Genomic DNA, 17486 nt, shown 5'->3' on the forward strand with positions numbered 1-17486 from the left:
TTCATACCAGCGTCAACATCAACCATGGATAAGAAATGTGTCAACGACCTCATCATTCGCCTACATACGATGGGCAATCTGAGCAATAGAAAAATAGCGAAGAAGCTTAGAGTATTTCAATCTAAAGAAAATTAAGTGGTAAATAAATGAATGCAGCATCAAACCACCAAAGATCTACGATGATCAAGGCGTTTGAAAAAACCAGCTGTCCAACATGATTGCTGGTTTCAGATTATGAACACTCTAGCGCTCGTGAGGCTTGTTCACAGCATGCCTAAGGCTGCAGAATGGTTATAGTCTGCAAAGGCTACCAGATAAAATATTAAAATGCAAAACAACACCAATGGCTTTTTTCTGGGCCCATAACAGTACAAGACCGTTATTTTCAATTTAGAAAATAATTAAAGAAGAGATAATAACGAAATTTGCGATGACATATTTTCTGGTATGCAGTGTGAATTAGTAGGCAGCGGTTGATACAATAGAAGATATTTGGCAATTTTAAAATCTAGTTATTTCTATTTTTCAGTTCATTAGGATTGTTTTGATACAGGGTTTTATGTATGCAGTGCAAAATATTTCCAAATTATGATGAATTTATTGCAGTGCTACACTTACTTAAACAGGCAGACAAAGATTTTTTCCCAACACTGTACATAAAGCATTATACATATAATACATACAATTTCCATAACATTCTGACTCTTGTGATAATTTGTCTGAAGTGACAACGGAACAGAAAATAGGTACATATAGCAGTGCAATTGTTGATAAATACTTTAAGGCTATTGGTCGGTGCATCTGAATGTCACGAGTTGGAGTTGCAATCTTGAGCTCTTAAGAACGAATAGATGACGAAAAGGTACTATCGCTTTTTTATAGTGAAACTATTTTTTCTTAGTCAATTGTTGTAAGTCGCTGTCGCGTCAAACTATGCGCTCTTCATCAAATTATTGTCAAATTACCACAATCATGGTCTATTAAACCAATGAGGTTGATCATGAAAAGTTGTCGATGAAAACCAATAATACAGTTAAGGCACCGCCAATACATTCAAAAGAATGTAAGTCGGATTCTCACATGAGTGAGTTTGGAAAGGTCCTGAAATGGTTTAGACAATTTACATGTATGTTAACATTCTTATAATGAAAAATCCTTATCATGTAAACGTTCCTAGAACTGATCATCTCATTTTAGCAGCGCCTACTGTACAGTCATGTCTGATATGAGAGCAAAATGCATTCTGGGACAAAAGCTCGCAAGTTAATTTTCTTAAAGTCCTATCTCAAAAATGTTTTTTATATAAATTAACTAAAGATAAATTATTGTGTTGCCATCCTCTAAAAAACTACCAATAAGAGATATTACAATGAAAAAATACATGATTTTATCTATTCATGCTCTATACCCATGCCCCCAAGGCTACAAATACCTATGTAAAGGTTATGGTCTGCATTAAAATGTAGCAGTATTATGCACAACATAATTTTGAGTAGTGGCAGTATGCAGCAGTCCATACAGTAGCATACCGTATGGAGTTCTTACCTTTCAGAGAATCATAGCACTAATGATTGTGAGAGAGAGACCTGATGCAACACGCTTGGTACGCTACACTTTTGTGGCATCGCATAAAAAAACTTAAAGTATAAATTTAATATAACTGAATTCAGCTTAATAAAAAATTCTTGAAAAAAATGTTCTGATCTTATATTAGAGCTAATTCTATTTTTTCTTCATTTTAATTTTTAAATCATCTCTTCCTGGCTGGAAACTTCTCGATTTGCTTATACTCTCATTTCCAGCCAAACTTTTTAAAACAAATCTGAAGCAGACCTGACGGGAAAACCAAGTGATGTAGTTTCCGTAACTGGCCTTTCGCATCTTTGGGCATTTAGTGATACATCAAAAACCACCTTGCAAGCTCGCAACTCTAATTTTCTAGAATTTCAAGGCGAAAGTGGGTAGTGAGATAGTGAACGGTACAGAATTTGTGTAAACATAAATTGCTTGAATTCTTAAATCTATTCGTTGGTTATTGTTATATATATATATATATAACAATATATTTATTTTGAAGGTTTGGGGTAGACTGACACAATCTTCTGAAGAATCAATTGATTTCCTATAGCCGGTTTGGGTATTGACTCGTGTTCGCTTCAAATTCTGTATCATTTACGATTTTGCTACCCATGAAAGTTTATTATAAGTTATGACTAATGTGTTGAGAGTATATGGGAGGTCATTAAGTACAAAGCCCATCAAGTCAAGTAGTCAATGATGACTTACCAGCTGTTCAAAATTAGGTTGGGTACATGTCTAATGACAGGGAAGAAGCGTTCAACTGACATTTATGATCTACTCATCGCCAAAATCTTCCGGAAGACAATGCAAGGAAGAGGACCTTGATGACCGCCCAGGCCTATATAGATGAAAGAACCGTGAGTCACCACCGGTTTGTATGTCAATGAATTTGATATAGAAATACATAAAGTGCTGGTCAAATGAAAAGCAATACACGAGATGTTATAGATGAATAGCTATGCAAATGGCTTTGTACTAACCCTTGGTATGAAATATTACCCAAGCCTGTGTCATTAGACAGCAACCACATTTGCTAGTTAAAGCTCTAATTTTCAAATAAATTAGACAATGCTATGTAAATACATGTAAGATAATATCATAGTTGTTAAATATAAATACAAACTTGTAAAAATCCATGATACGAAACCGAGTTTTAACCCGTTGATCCTTGCTCGATCTAATCAATGCGTGTCAGTAAACCTAGACAATATGTCCAGCAATCCGAAGTTATTAATTTTTTACCAAATATATCTAAACGTGCTAACAATGCAATGATATTTGGTGAAACAGCAGTACAAAAAGTCGGACAACCTACAGCAGATGTCATCAAACAGAAAAAACAGTATGTCACCATTATTCGGGCTAAAACTATAAAAGTTCGCACGATTTTAAACACTCATTAAACATTTACAGATAATATTCATCCATAGCACGCTCATCATCTTTTCATGACTCAAAATATACTGGAAATTTATATTTATTATCATAAAATTCCACATTTGTATCACAGTCATTTATGACCTACCAACGAATGAGTCATATTGATTGTTTCGCGATATCATTCTAATAAAATGTGTTATTATAATGAAAGAAGTAGATAAAGATAAATGAAAAATGTTAAAAATGGAAGTGAAATTTAGAATCTAACATCCTGCGCAAGAATTCATTTTATTAGTTTTTGCTGTTGCTTAAAAACATATTTTGTAAACAGAACCATATGGAAGCCTGTATTCCGCCATTAAGGTTTCTGCCACAGCCTACGCAATTCCGTAATACCAGCTGTGAGGGTTCAGAGGGCTAACATTGATGAGATACTGCATTATTTACTGTTTTGGTTAGTATTGTTCCTTATACCTAAATTTTAAAAACAAATGAAAAATAATTTTCTTTTGTTTTGCAGGTACAACTACAAAAAACATTGACAACAAGCGTGATAATCTCAAATCAGAAAATTGGAGACTAAAATTATAAAAACACTACACCATTCTACGTCATTTTAATTGAACAAGTTGAACTGACTGAAACATGCTACATCTCCTGTGTTTTTTTTGGAAAACCTAACCTAATACATGACACCAGCATAGTCAGTGTGATATTTAAATGCAACTGTAATTATTTCCCGAGTTGCATTAGTCCATAGCAAGCATAGTTGCTGAATATTGCACATATTTCAAGTGGAGTAAACCCAGCACTTATACATTCTGCTCAAAGAGTTCTTGTGCCAAATCTCAAACTCAGCAGTTAAAATTCTAGCCAACAAGATAAAAATACTCAAACTTTTAAATATCAAGATTTGAGAGAACATAATTCCCGAATTTCCAGTGAGTATAATACTACTTTTTACTAACAAAAGTCAACCAAAATACCATGATAACAGTAATACACAGTGTGGGTAAGGTTAGTCGGCTAGGCTATTAAGAACTAGATGAAATCATATTTGTTATAGACAGGGTTTAGCTTTATAAGAGGGTCAGTATGGTGTAATCTCAAGAGTTCAAAACTTTCAAGTTAGAAACATTGGAAAACATTGAAATCAATCTTCAGAGGCTAAGCATGACACTAAACCACAAAAATGTTCATTTTAATGTCATGACCAGAGCTATATTGATTGCTAATTATGATTTTTGTTATGTGGGCCTACAGAAAAAGCTATCTTAAATAGTACTCCACCCTTTCCTATTATAATTAGTTAAAACAATATGATTTTTAAATTTCTTGTTGGCATGAGTAACAGTAACAAAATAACAAGAAAAGAGGGCGTTCAGCTAAAGACTAAGACACAGTTGTTATCAAAATTATAGACCATATAATTAAACCCTGAAAATAAAATTGAAAAAGGAGTCGCACTGTTTTATCTTGTCAGTACACACCTGCAACCAAAAGCAAGTCAGGCATCATAGCATCATTACGAAACACGATTGCAGAATCTACAGAAAAAAAGACAATTGATGGTGACCATGCATTCATGTTGACCAAGATAAGTTAGACAGTACATCACAAGTGCCAGCGAGGTGTTGACAGTGGCTGATGGGATTAGCCATTTCTCTGAACTAAACAATCACCAGCCACGCTATTACATAATGCCATACACTCAGCTATACACAAATGGATGTTTAAATAATGCTAGCTACTAGATTATGACCTTCAGTTCTTGAACTGGGTAATGTCTGGCTCTGAAAGCTAAAGCTCACAAGAGACAAAAAGTGTCCTGCAGCACACTGGAAAACTATAAAGCAAATTTTAGCCATTGATTTTGCTAATGCTACACACAAATTTGTTGCTAACTAGCATATTAATGTGTATACAGAGAGCTTAATTATTTTGCATGTATCTGTATCATGGTTGATTAGCCAATCAAAAAAATGTTCAAAAGCTAAGCTTATGGCAAAATAGTCATTTTCTCTTAAGTAATATCTGCAACTGGGAATATTAATAATATCATTCAATAATATAAACATCCATGGTAAAAGATTTTTCTCATGTCATGCGTATCTAATATCCTTCACAAAGCCTTGTTAGCAAAGCTGATGCTACATGTAGTTCTAGCATTATACAATGTTGCTCATTTTACATCCATTTTTCGTCCTAAATTTCTATACTGAAAAATTAACTACTGCTAACTTTTGCCTTGCAATGGAAGCTTTGATAAGCATATGGTACGGAAATAATTTTTGTATGAATATTACAATATAAATTATATACCATTTCACTATTCAGTTCTTAAACATCCTTCTGTAAACCATATTATTGAAACAGTTGCTGTACATTTTTGAATCCCTTGAAATCTTTAAAAAGTTGAAAAACTTATCATTCGCGACCTTGAAGCTTTAATGTAAAGCATGCATCTAGCAACCAGTTAGCAAGACAACATTTTTCTGTAATCCATATCTACGGAAACATTACCAAGGATAGCGACTCTCAATTCTTACAAATCACTTGACATTTCTACAGTTATCTTCAGCTTTTAAAACTACATATGTTGTCTTGGCCTGCGCGATCAGGTGGGTTTTTGTACCTGCATATTTTTTGCTCCCTATAACTTTATATCTAAGCATTCATAACATCCTTTCTCTTCTTTGATTTTCTGCTTTTCAGTTGTTATACGACTAACACATATATAAAGTCAGAATGACTGCGTTAAAAACATGAATATGAAATAAATGTTAGGCTACAATCATTCAGGCTTCTAATAAAAATCCTAATTTTTTGTTACTTTGGATGAGTGACAACCATAAATTCTTTAGTTCAATGTAATCTCCAAAGTACATGGTAAGCCAGAGCTAAAGCATAAGCACACATACCTGCTACCTCCACTATCTGTCCTATTTCTTAAATAGAGTTTTAGCCTATCCTTGTTCGTCTAAATCAGAAACTAAAGCTAAAAGCCTGACTGTAACGAGATGGAATGGGTTAGATTTACAGCCTTACTTAGGCCTGGTTCGAACCAATATGGCATCTAAGACACGTGTGACAGAGTACCTGTTATGCAAGCATCGCTCATGGACTACAAGCTCAGAGTGCGCGACTATTATGTCCTACAGAAAGAAATGTCGTCATTTGCGCAATTAAATTAATTTGATGCCCATACGCAGCTACACAATTTGTTTGCTTTCCTGCTGTTGGATACATAATGAGTCGAGATTACGCAGCTGTCCCCAGGTCTGAACCCGGCCTCACCTTAGCATGCGCGGACAAAGGAGTGCCACACTGATAATTTCAAAATAAGATAAACTTCACTACAGGATTTGTAAATTTTTGATGGTTTTAATTTATACGCTACCACGTGCACAATAATATATATATATATATATATATATATATATATATATATACAATATATCATTATATTTTTAAAACAATAACTGCAAGAGACTTGCCAAATCATTAGTTCAAAAGGCAATGATGAAAGCGGGGATGAATTTGAGCACAAATTTAAAAAACAATATTTGCATAGTGCATAAAATGCTTTAGAAAAAAATTCATTTGAAGCATATAGGTGCCTTTTAATGCTTTTTAAATGCTTTCTGGAAGGCTCACCTATCTGGTATGTCTATGAAATTTATTTTAAGACTGCAGGGCTTTCTCCAATGCTTTAAAACAGTATACCTTTCACAAGCTATCGGCATGCTTAATCCATCATGGCTAACTGATTGTCAATGACAGTAGTTTAAAAACACTGCTACATTAGGCGGCAGTAAAAACTTTTGTTAAATATTTTCTTTTTCAGTTTAATATATTTGATATCTGAGTAAATACAAGATCTTTAAAATTTATTGAAAGCCTTTTACTAAAAGCATTGGAGTAAGTAAGAACGTCAAAGTTCAGAGTTAGTGTGTCTCTATCAAAGCCGGGCACTGCTACACTTTTGCTGTGTCATTTACTGTTAATTTCTCTCATCCTTTGTCCAGCTGGAGACACTCTATAGGTATTACGTAATTACTCTCGCATTGAGGGTCTGCTGCGCCAAATTGGACATTCACTGATCCCCATAGCTCGTTGCTCTGGCAGTGATTATTTCTAATCACAATTATTCTAAACATAGATGTTTGGATTCATCAAATTGAAAAACATTTAAAATCCCTAATTGGAAATTATGCAACTCCTATTAAAACATACATGATAATAATTGAAAACTACCTTATGATGGAACAATCTTCTGCCAACACAATCTGTTTGAACTATTATAGCAATAACAAGTAACAGTTATTAGCGGAGAACATTGGCTAAGAGAACATTTCAGGGGTTGATGTAGATCTGGCCATCCATAGGAGCTTATTTGAGAATTGAACAATGAACCACAGTTTGAATGCCTGGAGTTCTAATTGAACAGGCAACGGCTGTCTAAAAAGATAATGAAACTTATGAAAGGTTGGGAAGTTAAAAAGGAGCCTAGCTTAATCATTCTCCAAGTTTGTGATGACAGCTCACACCTAGAAAACAGAAGAACATTGTTTGGTTTAATCCAAACTTGTAAATACTAATGATTGGATCCGATAAGCGCCCCTAGCCCACATAGGTTGCTGTTTTTTTAGGTTTGGCTAACAGCTGAAGCCAAATAAGTAACTAATGTATTATTATTGTACCAGAAAATTTGGCCAATATCTTATTATTAGGTTATATAACATCTATAATAGATGTTATATATATCTATTATAGATGTTATATAACTCAATTATAAGATATTGGCCAAATTTTATGGCAAAAATTTCATTAAGAGTTGAAAAACATGTTTTCTTGAGTTGTTTGTGATAGATAGCCAAGCTACTTAATTGCAATGCAAATAAATGGCATTTTGTGCATTTCAAAAGCATAGTAGCAAGAGCTAATGCTTTCACTTCTACATATACAGTTAGGTAGTTAGTATAATGAATCAATTCGGGAGTGGCTACCGGTTTCTGTCTAGATTGCGTAATAGCAAATGTGCTGAGGTTCTACCGTTCTGCTATGTCATACTCTGAACGTTTGCTGAGCCCTATAGTTTGTTGTTGATCTGTATTTCATTTTCATAACAATAATTTTATGAACCTATAAATCTGGAATATTTGATATAAAAAAATTTCATAAAAGGCTGTTATAAATAGACTTGGAAACAATATTTCAGTTTGTTTTTATAACTTTTTTGTGTATTGATAAAGCGATGTAAAGTACAATCACTACAAAGCTAAAACAATCCTCCTCAATATTTCTTACTCTTACAAAAATATTACTTTCACTACCATCAGAGTCAGTGCTGCTATTTTTTGTCGGTTTAATGAAAAAAAAAGTAAATCTGAATTAGCTATAATATCATCAACATAAGTAATTATCTGTTGTCTAATGTAAGTTATGTATCTTGGTCTACTAAAATTCACTAAATGCCTCTCATCTTCAGCTCTGTTGTGATACTCTCCTTTACTGTTAAAGCATACGTAGCTCACTGACTCCAGCAAAACAATGCTACTAGCATAACTCATCAACGACAAAAACAGATACAAAAACCGCAGCATAATTGCTTTATAATAGCATACCATAACATACCTTAGGCAAGACTAACTAATGACGAAAAACATCATGAATACTTTAACAGATGATTGAATGTGAGCCAGTGCTAAAACTAATATTAATGACATATTTAATGACAGACTTAATCCTACTCTGCTTATGATAGGTAATCCAATTCACATGTATCTCGGAAGGTTCTTACATAAAACTTACACAATAATGTTGGTTTTTTCGGTTGGAAATGTCCAAACAAAAATTTAAAATTAGCTTGTGATTCAATGCTAATTTTATACAACAGATTTTGGACAACATTGTCAATACCATAAAAGTCCTAAATATCATTGGTTATGTTGTCAACGGATAATAAAATCAGGCTACTACGCAATTACTGGGAAGTTCGCGAAAATGCGCAGTCGACCATATATTTCACATAAATGAGCATAAGGCAGTGAAAGCGTATACGACACTGTATATTGTTAGTCATATGTATATTTAGTGATCGAATCTTAGGAAAACCAGAAACATGAGTGTACCAGGACCTTTGAAATTGAAATTGAAAATTGGAAATTGAAATCCATTGAAAACTACCAACTAAAAATGTATAATGGTAAAAATTAGATTTAAAAAAAACAAAACACCAAAGGTAATATCAATTAGCTACCTATAGGAAGTGCGACTTTGGCTTTTCCAATCGTTGAAAGAATATACAGTAGGCCTACATTACGAGCTCCTGCAGCATAAATGATCTTTTCCAGTGAAGTTTACAATATATTGATTGTACAATATAAGAACAGTAAAATACATGTGAATTGCACAACCCATTCAAAGACCTTTCCCAACTGACCTTTCGGGCATACAAAGAGGAAAAACTTGACGTAATTTTTTTTAAATATGTGGGGTGTACTGTAACTGCAGTAATATTAGGGTGCATTGACAACTTTTCTCTGTTTTTGATCAACCTCATTTGTTTTTTACCATTTTTCAGTACTTCCACAATAACTTGGGGAGCGTACATCTTTGACGTTCATTTACAACGATTTACTAATTTTTCTAAACATCAATGTATAATCTGCAAAGGAAAACTAATAACAAATATTTTATGTCTACAAGGAAACAAAACAACAAAATATTTTACAAAAGCTGTTCTGCCTGCTCATCACCTATCTGTATTCAGAGGTCAAGGTTAGGAAAAAATAGAACTAGTGATAATACTCCCACTCGTTACATTCACATTGATGGACTTACGCTGTAACACCTGCGCCAATCAATCGCCTTTATAATTATGAACATTGCACAATTACCCTATTCTCTGTTTTGTCGGTACATCTGGCAATCTGTCACAACCAACTAGATTGCTACAAAAATTATATACATAATATGTATAATGCTATATTCACATAGTCTTCTCTCTTACATGTGAATCAATCAATATAAACTAACGTTTAAATCAAAGTTGAGAACTTACTCGACTTAGCATGTAATATGGAATTTTTTTGGTAGTCGGAAGCAAAAACTTTACAGAAATGTATTTCGTCTAGACTTTAGTTCTAAGAGGTATAGGCCTACGTTATAGGTGCGTTTACTGTATATGGTAAGATATGGGGTTTACTATAAGATAAGCGTTTACTATATATGGTAAGAGTGATGGGAGTGATAAGAATGGCTTAGCCTTGTGGTTGGTCACTCTTGTTAGTAGACTTGCGGTCTGAATGTCATGAGTCCAATATACTGCAAGGCGATTTTCTCATTGCTAAAGCTTTATCGCTATAATTTGGTGAATGAATGACAGACAGACAAACATTGAGATTTGTGTATATATATATATCTGGATTTAACCCTGCATTTATTTATTCTAGCTTGTTCAAACTGCCATTGTGTTATCTTAAAAATTCTAGCAGCAAGGCCAAACGGCTAACATAAATAATATACAAGCTAGGGCCCAGACAGTTCTATTTTCCAAACAGCTTTCTGTAAACTGCATCATCTGATTTGCTCTAAGGTCAGCATATAGCATGCATGCATATACCGTAACAAAAATAGGTATTTTTAATGTTTTATGTTTGAATGTACATGTTGGTTCTAGTAAGTGTTACAGAGCAGGCTTTATTATTCACATGTGTGTTCTACCACTCTTTAACTAGCTCTGCCTTACAAACCTGGCCCTTCAGGCTGAGAGCCACATAATGCGTATATAACGAGTATGTGATAATATTGCAAAATACTAGATAAGCAGCTGTAATAACATTGGCCTTGCTTTGACTGCAGCAGCCGTAAATAACATCTCTGTCACATCTAGAAATACTGTGACGATTAATCACTATGTTTCCATGGTGCGCAGTACTGCGAAGCAGCCCCCCTCCAAAGTCGGGAGGATTGTACGTTTCCATGCTGCGCAGTGGTTTTCAGAATTTCAGCAAATTAGACAGAGAAGAGAAATTGTATAAATCGAATCACCTGATGGAGAAATAGATTCGATCACGGATACCGAACGTCATAAACGGTCTTTTTATGATTCTGTCGTCATTATACTTTTATTTACAATACACATTCACAAGGTTTTACAAACCTTAACACACTTTTTACAAAGTATGTTAAGTATATTTTTAATAAGTATTTTCAAGTAATATATTATTTATACGTTAATTTAGGACTTGCCACCTATTTTTCGAAATGTGTTGGCATCGATAACAAAGTCCAGGAATGTAATCACCTCATCATCCTCGTGAATGCAGACCATAATTAAATTTAAGTGAAAGAAGATCAGAAGAATAAAAAAACAAGATTAGCAGGACAACTTTTGTACTAGTTTATGGCCTTCGAAGAATCCCTATCCACGGCATGAGAGCTATGCGCAGCCACTGCGCAGTCGCTGTTTCTTTGCTGCGAATTTGCACTGGCTTCGCACTGATCAGTGCGCAGTGATTTCAGTGGGAAGACGCCGTTTCCATGATTCGGAGATAGCGCAACTCCGAAGCACTGCGCACCATGGAAACATAGTGAATGTTAGTCTTGCTTCATTAATAGGTGTATTTATAGGCCCGCAGGATAAACCCGGCAATCAGCTGAAACTTGACCACTCCGACCCATATTTCTCAGTCCATTGGTCACCTGCACCTAAATTAGGCAGGGCTAAGAATAAAGGGAGTAACAGACAGAAATTCGTGCCTGTCCCAGCAACTATAGGCAATGAATTGGTACACCACAATTAGCTCTAAAGGTTAGCTCTGAGGTTGATTAGGTAACATTGTTTTATGGACTGGCTTGATGATCTGGCCAAATACAGAGCTGAATGCAAGCTGATGATACTAATTATTCTTGGCTTCACTCACATTTTCATTGCTACATCATCCAATATGACTAATGTTGAAGTATAATCAAAATAACTATATTATAGCATTTGTAGACTCCTCCCCTCCTGATACATGGAGTTTTTAAAGAAGGTGCAAACCAACGGTGAAGGCCTCAACATCGCTTCAAAATCTTATAAATCGCACCGTCAAATACTTCAAAACCACTTCTGTCTCTTAAATAACCTATCTAAGAACTGTGGTAACTGAAGGCCAAAACTTCATGCTGGTTGCTTTCATGACACCAAGGCCAACCTTGCGGGTTCTCAAAAAGGGCACCTGGCTCCATAGATGTTAATTAATATTGAGGTCAAGCCTTTTTACTTGTGGCTGCTACTTGCCAACAGACAGCGTGTGTAATAAGAAAATTGTGATAATAATTGAATTTTTGCATCTAGTTGCATTTTTTCAACAATTCATCTCAACAACTATTAGACATGGTCATGATAAAAAACACTCTAAAATAATTTGAGTTATGACATACTAAACTTTGAAGTATAAAGAATTTATTGTATTATAAACATTTCCAAGTTTTCCTAATATTTTTCAGATATATGGTAAAAGTGAGAATCTTTTTGTCCCTTGTTAATATATGTTTGTGTGAATCCCTGTTGCTATCTTCGTTCAAATGTCATTCATGGACAAATTAAAAGTATGTTGGAAACTCACTAAATAAAAATGAGACTGTAAAAATCAACCATTTCAGTTAAGCACACATGTTTTGGCTTTATTTTAAAAATTGGAGTTTTGCAAAAATATATTTGGCATATAATTTACCAAGTTTAACTAAAAAAACCTCATAGTCTCAGATTTTGATGATTTTTTTAATATGTTGTTGACCATATTGAAAAGCGCTTATATCCCAAATTTTGATATTCTAGAGTCATTGGTTCAGGTGCTAAGAAGATTTCAACATTGACCATTTGTAGCCCGAGTTTGAGGGCATAGCACATCTACATGTAGCTGAATTTAGACTCATATGATCTGAAGAATATACAAGTTAATTATCTAGATTTTTGTGTCTACACAAAGTTTCTATATTTACACAAACAAATATGTTTGAAATTTTTTGGATAAATAATGAGGGAGATAGATGACTTAAACCAAAAAGGAACGAAAATGCTATTTTAGTGACTATTCAAAAACAATTATCCCTCCTATCATATAATTTGCCTTTGTTTCTGTTATTATTTCTGAATTTCTCCATGCCTCAGCTATCCAAAACTAGTCTCATCTTCTCTGTAGATGTATCAGGTCAGCGTCTGGAAGCCATACAAGAATAAGGTCTTTGTCGAATTACTGCAAAAGGAAAGGTCAAGGTCAACCTGCGGTTTCAACAGTCGCAAATTTTTCTCATGTTTTACACCAATTAGCATATCCAGATTTCATTAAAACTATCAAAAGTTTGTGTTTCAGCCTGTAAAATGCTGAAAATTGAGTTACAAATGCCCTCCAACCTCCTTTAAAACTTGCCTCAATCAAATGAGGTTATCCCCCCTTGTCAAGCTTTAACTTGGCTGATTATTAAAATATTATCCTATCAAGTTCAAATATGCCGTGTAATTTTGATTTGTGATTGTGGTAGTAATGAGCCTAAAATATTTTCTTAACTTACATTCCTCAATGTTATCAATTGTTGTAGCTTCAAATGCATATGCTTTGCCTGAGTTGGTGGTAGATGGCGGCGCCACAGCTAATAGAACATGCTCTTGTGGTACCCAGCAGATGTCATCTTGCTGTGGCCATGTGAAATTGTTTGTTGAGCCTTTGCACATGAATCTCACATTAACGCAAACGTTCTCTCGATCATAGCCAATTGCCATCCTCATATACCATCGACCATCATATATACAGGCCAGATATTGTCCAGGTTGAGGTGTTAAGGTATTGCTGGTAACATGTGAGTCATCAGTCTTCCCAACTTTGTATTCTTGTAGCGTACATTTTTCATCAACCAGTGGTGAAAGTTTGCAAACTTCAATGGCTGTTCTACTGAGCGGCTTGAAACAGTGCTGGTTCTGAAAACCAATGACTCGTTGTGCTGCCTTGAACCTTGGTTTTTAATTCGCTGCTTGTTCTGCGACTTCTTCAGTGAGTACATAAAACACCTCCACCCCAGCAATGTTTTCTCTAGCATACTTGCACAGTGGTTTAGCACTGAGCAGTCTTTCTTTTCCTGACTTAACTAACTGCTTGGAGTGACGGGTGGCCAGTCTCTTGACCACCCCGCGAATCCCATCTCACGGACCTTTTTCATGTGAGATGTCAAAGAAGCTCCAAGATGTTGTAAGATTGAAATCAAGCTCATGGTAACATAAGTTGGCAAAGTTCTTGTAATTCTTGTATTGGGCGCCAGATCCATCGCTGAAATAATTCACATGAGTCACTTGATGTAGGTTTTTTTAATGAATCTGATGAGCGTTCTCTGGAATGTATGTATACAATCTAAAATGCGTTATCTGGATTGTACGCTTTGGATTGTAATCTAAAAGTGCTGCAAAAATTGTTTGCGAAGTATTGGGTCACATAATCAAATTACGACTTGCCGATTAGACCAAACCAAAAGAAAACGGTAAAGTAGCAAGCATCTATATTTGATACGGTGTCTTCGGTAAAACCCGAAGTGTTTGTCATAAACCAGTTCTACGATAAGTTTTATATTGAGCTTTTTATTGGCCTTTCAATTCACATGAGAACATCACGTGACAAAACAATAACCAAATATCATGTCTACGTCCAGGAAATAAAGAGATTCGAATCTACGGCAGCTTTTCGTTTTTGAGCTTTTAAGAGCTTGTAATTACATTTTCACACATTTGGCACCTACACCACAACAGAGTAAGACATGGTGAATCTTTTGATACCAAATAACTGTAATGTGAATTTTGTTGCAGGTCAACCTTTAAGTCAGGAAAAGAAAGACTGCTCAGTACTGAGCAACTGTACAAGTATGCTAGGGAAAACATTGCTGGGGTGGAGGTGTTTTATGTACCCACTGATGAAGCCGTAGATTAAGCAGCGATTTTGGAACCAAGGTTCAAATCAACATAACGAGTCATTGGTTTGTAGGAAACAGCACTGGTTCAAGCCACTCAGTAGGAAAGCCATTGAAGTTTGAAAACTTTCACCACTTGTTGAAAAAAATGTATGCTACAAAGATATAAAGTTGAAAAGACTGATGACTCACATGTTACCAGCAATACCTTAACACCTCAACCTGGACAATATCTGGCCTGTATATATGATGGTCGGTAGTATATGGGGATGGCAATTGGCTATGATCAAGAGAACAATGATGTTAATGTGAGATTCATGTGCAAAGGCTCAACAAACAATTTCACATGATCAAAGCGAGAAGACATCTGCTGGGTACCACAAGAGCGGTTTTTTATTGGCAGTGGTGCCACCACCTGCGACCAACTCAGGCAAAACATATGCATTTGAAGCTACAACAATTGATAACATTTAGGAATATATGTTAATAAAATAATTCAAGCTTCATTACTATCACAAGCACAAACCAAAAGAAAACAGAAAATTTGATAATGAATGGATAATAATCAGCCAAGTTAAAGCTTGACAAGCGGGATCATCTCATTTAATTAAGGCGATTTAAAAAGGTGTTTGGACGCCATTTAAAACTCAATTTTAAGCGGTTTACAGTATGAAACACAAACTTTAGAAGGTTTTAATAAAATCTGCATATGTGAATTGGTGTAAACATGAGAAAAATGTGTGACTTTGTTGAAACCACAAGTTGACCTGGACCTCTACTATTGCAGTATTTCGACTAAGACGTTAATCTTGCAGGCTTATGGCTTCTATACGCAGACCCGATGCATCTACAGAGAAGACGAGACTAGTGTTGGATAGCTGAGGCTTGGGGAAATTCAGAAATAATAACAGAAACAAAGGCAAATTATATGTTAGGAGCAATAATTGTTTTTGAATAGTCGCTAAAAAAGCATTTTTGGTCATTTTCGGTCGGAGTTATCCCCCACATTATTCTTCTGAAAATTTTCATTCGTTTACTTGTGTAAATATACAAATTGTGTGTAAACACAAAAGAATCTATACCTCTCACTGGTATATTCTTAAATTTATAAGAGTCTAAAGTCAGCTAAATATGCTATGCCCTCAAACTCGGGCAAAAAATGGTTCAAGTTCCCCAAGTTTCATGATCAGATATCGACTAGATGATTAGACCAAGCCAAAACAAAACTGTAAAGTAGCGAGCATCTATATTTGATATGGGTTTCTCGATAAAACCCGAAGTGTTTGTCATAAACTAATGCTACGAGAACTTTTCTATTGAGCCTTGTATTGGCCTTCAATTTCACGTGAGAACATCAGTTGTCAAAACAATAACAAAAAATGCTGGACTAGCCTACGTCAGTAAAATAAATTGATTCCAACCGGCGGCGATTAACTGTTCGATTTAGAGCTTTTAAAAGCTTGCAATTACATTTACACATATTTTGCACCAACAACACAGCAGAGTAAGACATGGTCAATCTTTTGATACTATACACATGTAATGTGAATTTATTTTGTGCAAGTCAACCTTTACAGCTTTTGATTAAAAGCTCTTAAATTAAAAATTAGATTAAAATTCTTGTTATATATGTTGGATGAAATGTGGTGTACTCTTGCATGTGTGACACAATAGTTATGATATAGTTAACTAAAAAATTCACAGACGTCTAAAACCATCACTTTTTGTGAGATTTACAATGTAGCTCTCTGTTTCAAAGTTCAATGTATTACACGAGCTAATTATATTTATCAAAGCGTTTTCATAAAAAGATTAAAATGTTGATATCATCGAAAATGTTGCAACTCTTACTCACTATTTATTGAGTAGGACGTACAACTAATATTGATGTCATTATTTGGCAAATACTTCCTATAAACCTTTTAAAACCAATATTTTGAAATTGTCCATTGCATAAAGTTTTAAAAATCGTTATATAATCGTTGTATTTTCCTTCTTTTGACTTTCTGCATATTGTTTTATGTGATTTGGCTGCAGGGATGTTTCAAAATTAAAATTGAGAATTTTTGATTGCATTGATAAAGTTCAGAAGAAAATGTTTACTCCAAAAAGATGTCAATCGTTGCACTTCCTGTTCTTCATCTAGTGATGTCATCGGCTATTGCAGCCAAGTTGCGGTGTTATGCATATTTATTGACGTACATATTATTTGTGTTTGCTTATGAATGTTTAGATGCAAATTAGAATGTAAGCTTATCCTTAGATACACCGCTATAGCCAGTTTCAAATATTATAAAGATAGTTTGATTAGAATTAGTCCCACTGGTTTCCTTTAAATACTGTATGAACACGTGAGTATTCATTGATAACGTGATAGTATGTCTATTTTTGTAAACAACTAGCATGACTATGGATGTAATTTTTGGAGAGGTCTGAGCACTTTTTTTTGTGTGAGCATTGTAACTGGAATTGAGTTTTGCTAATTTTAATCTTAAAACATCCTGTCTGTCAGAACACCAAAAACAACCAACAAAATTTCAAATGATGGAAAAACTTCAATACTTTTTGACCAACTATTTTTG

This window comes from Watersipora subatra, chromosome 10 (genome assembly GCF_963576615.1).
Source record: "Watersipora subatra chromosome 10, tzWatSuba1.1, whole genome shotgun sequence".
In the NCBI taxonomy this organism is placed as follows: domain Eukaryota; kingdom Metazoa; phylum Bryozoa; class Gymnolaemata; order Cheilostomatida; family Watersiporidae; genus Watersipora; species Watersipora subatra.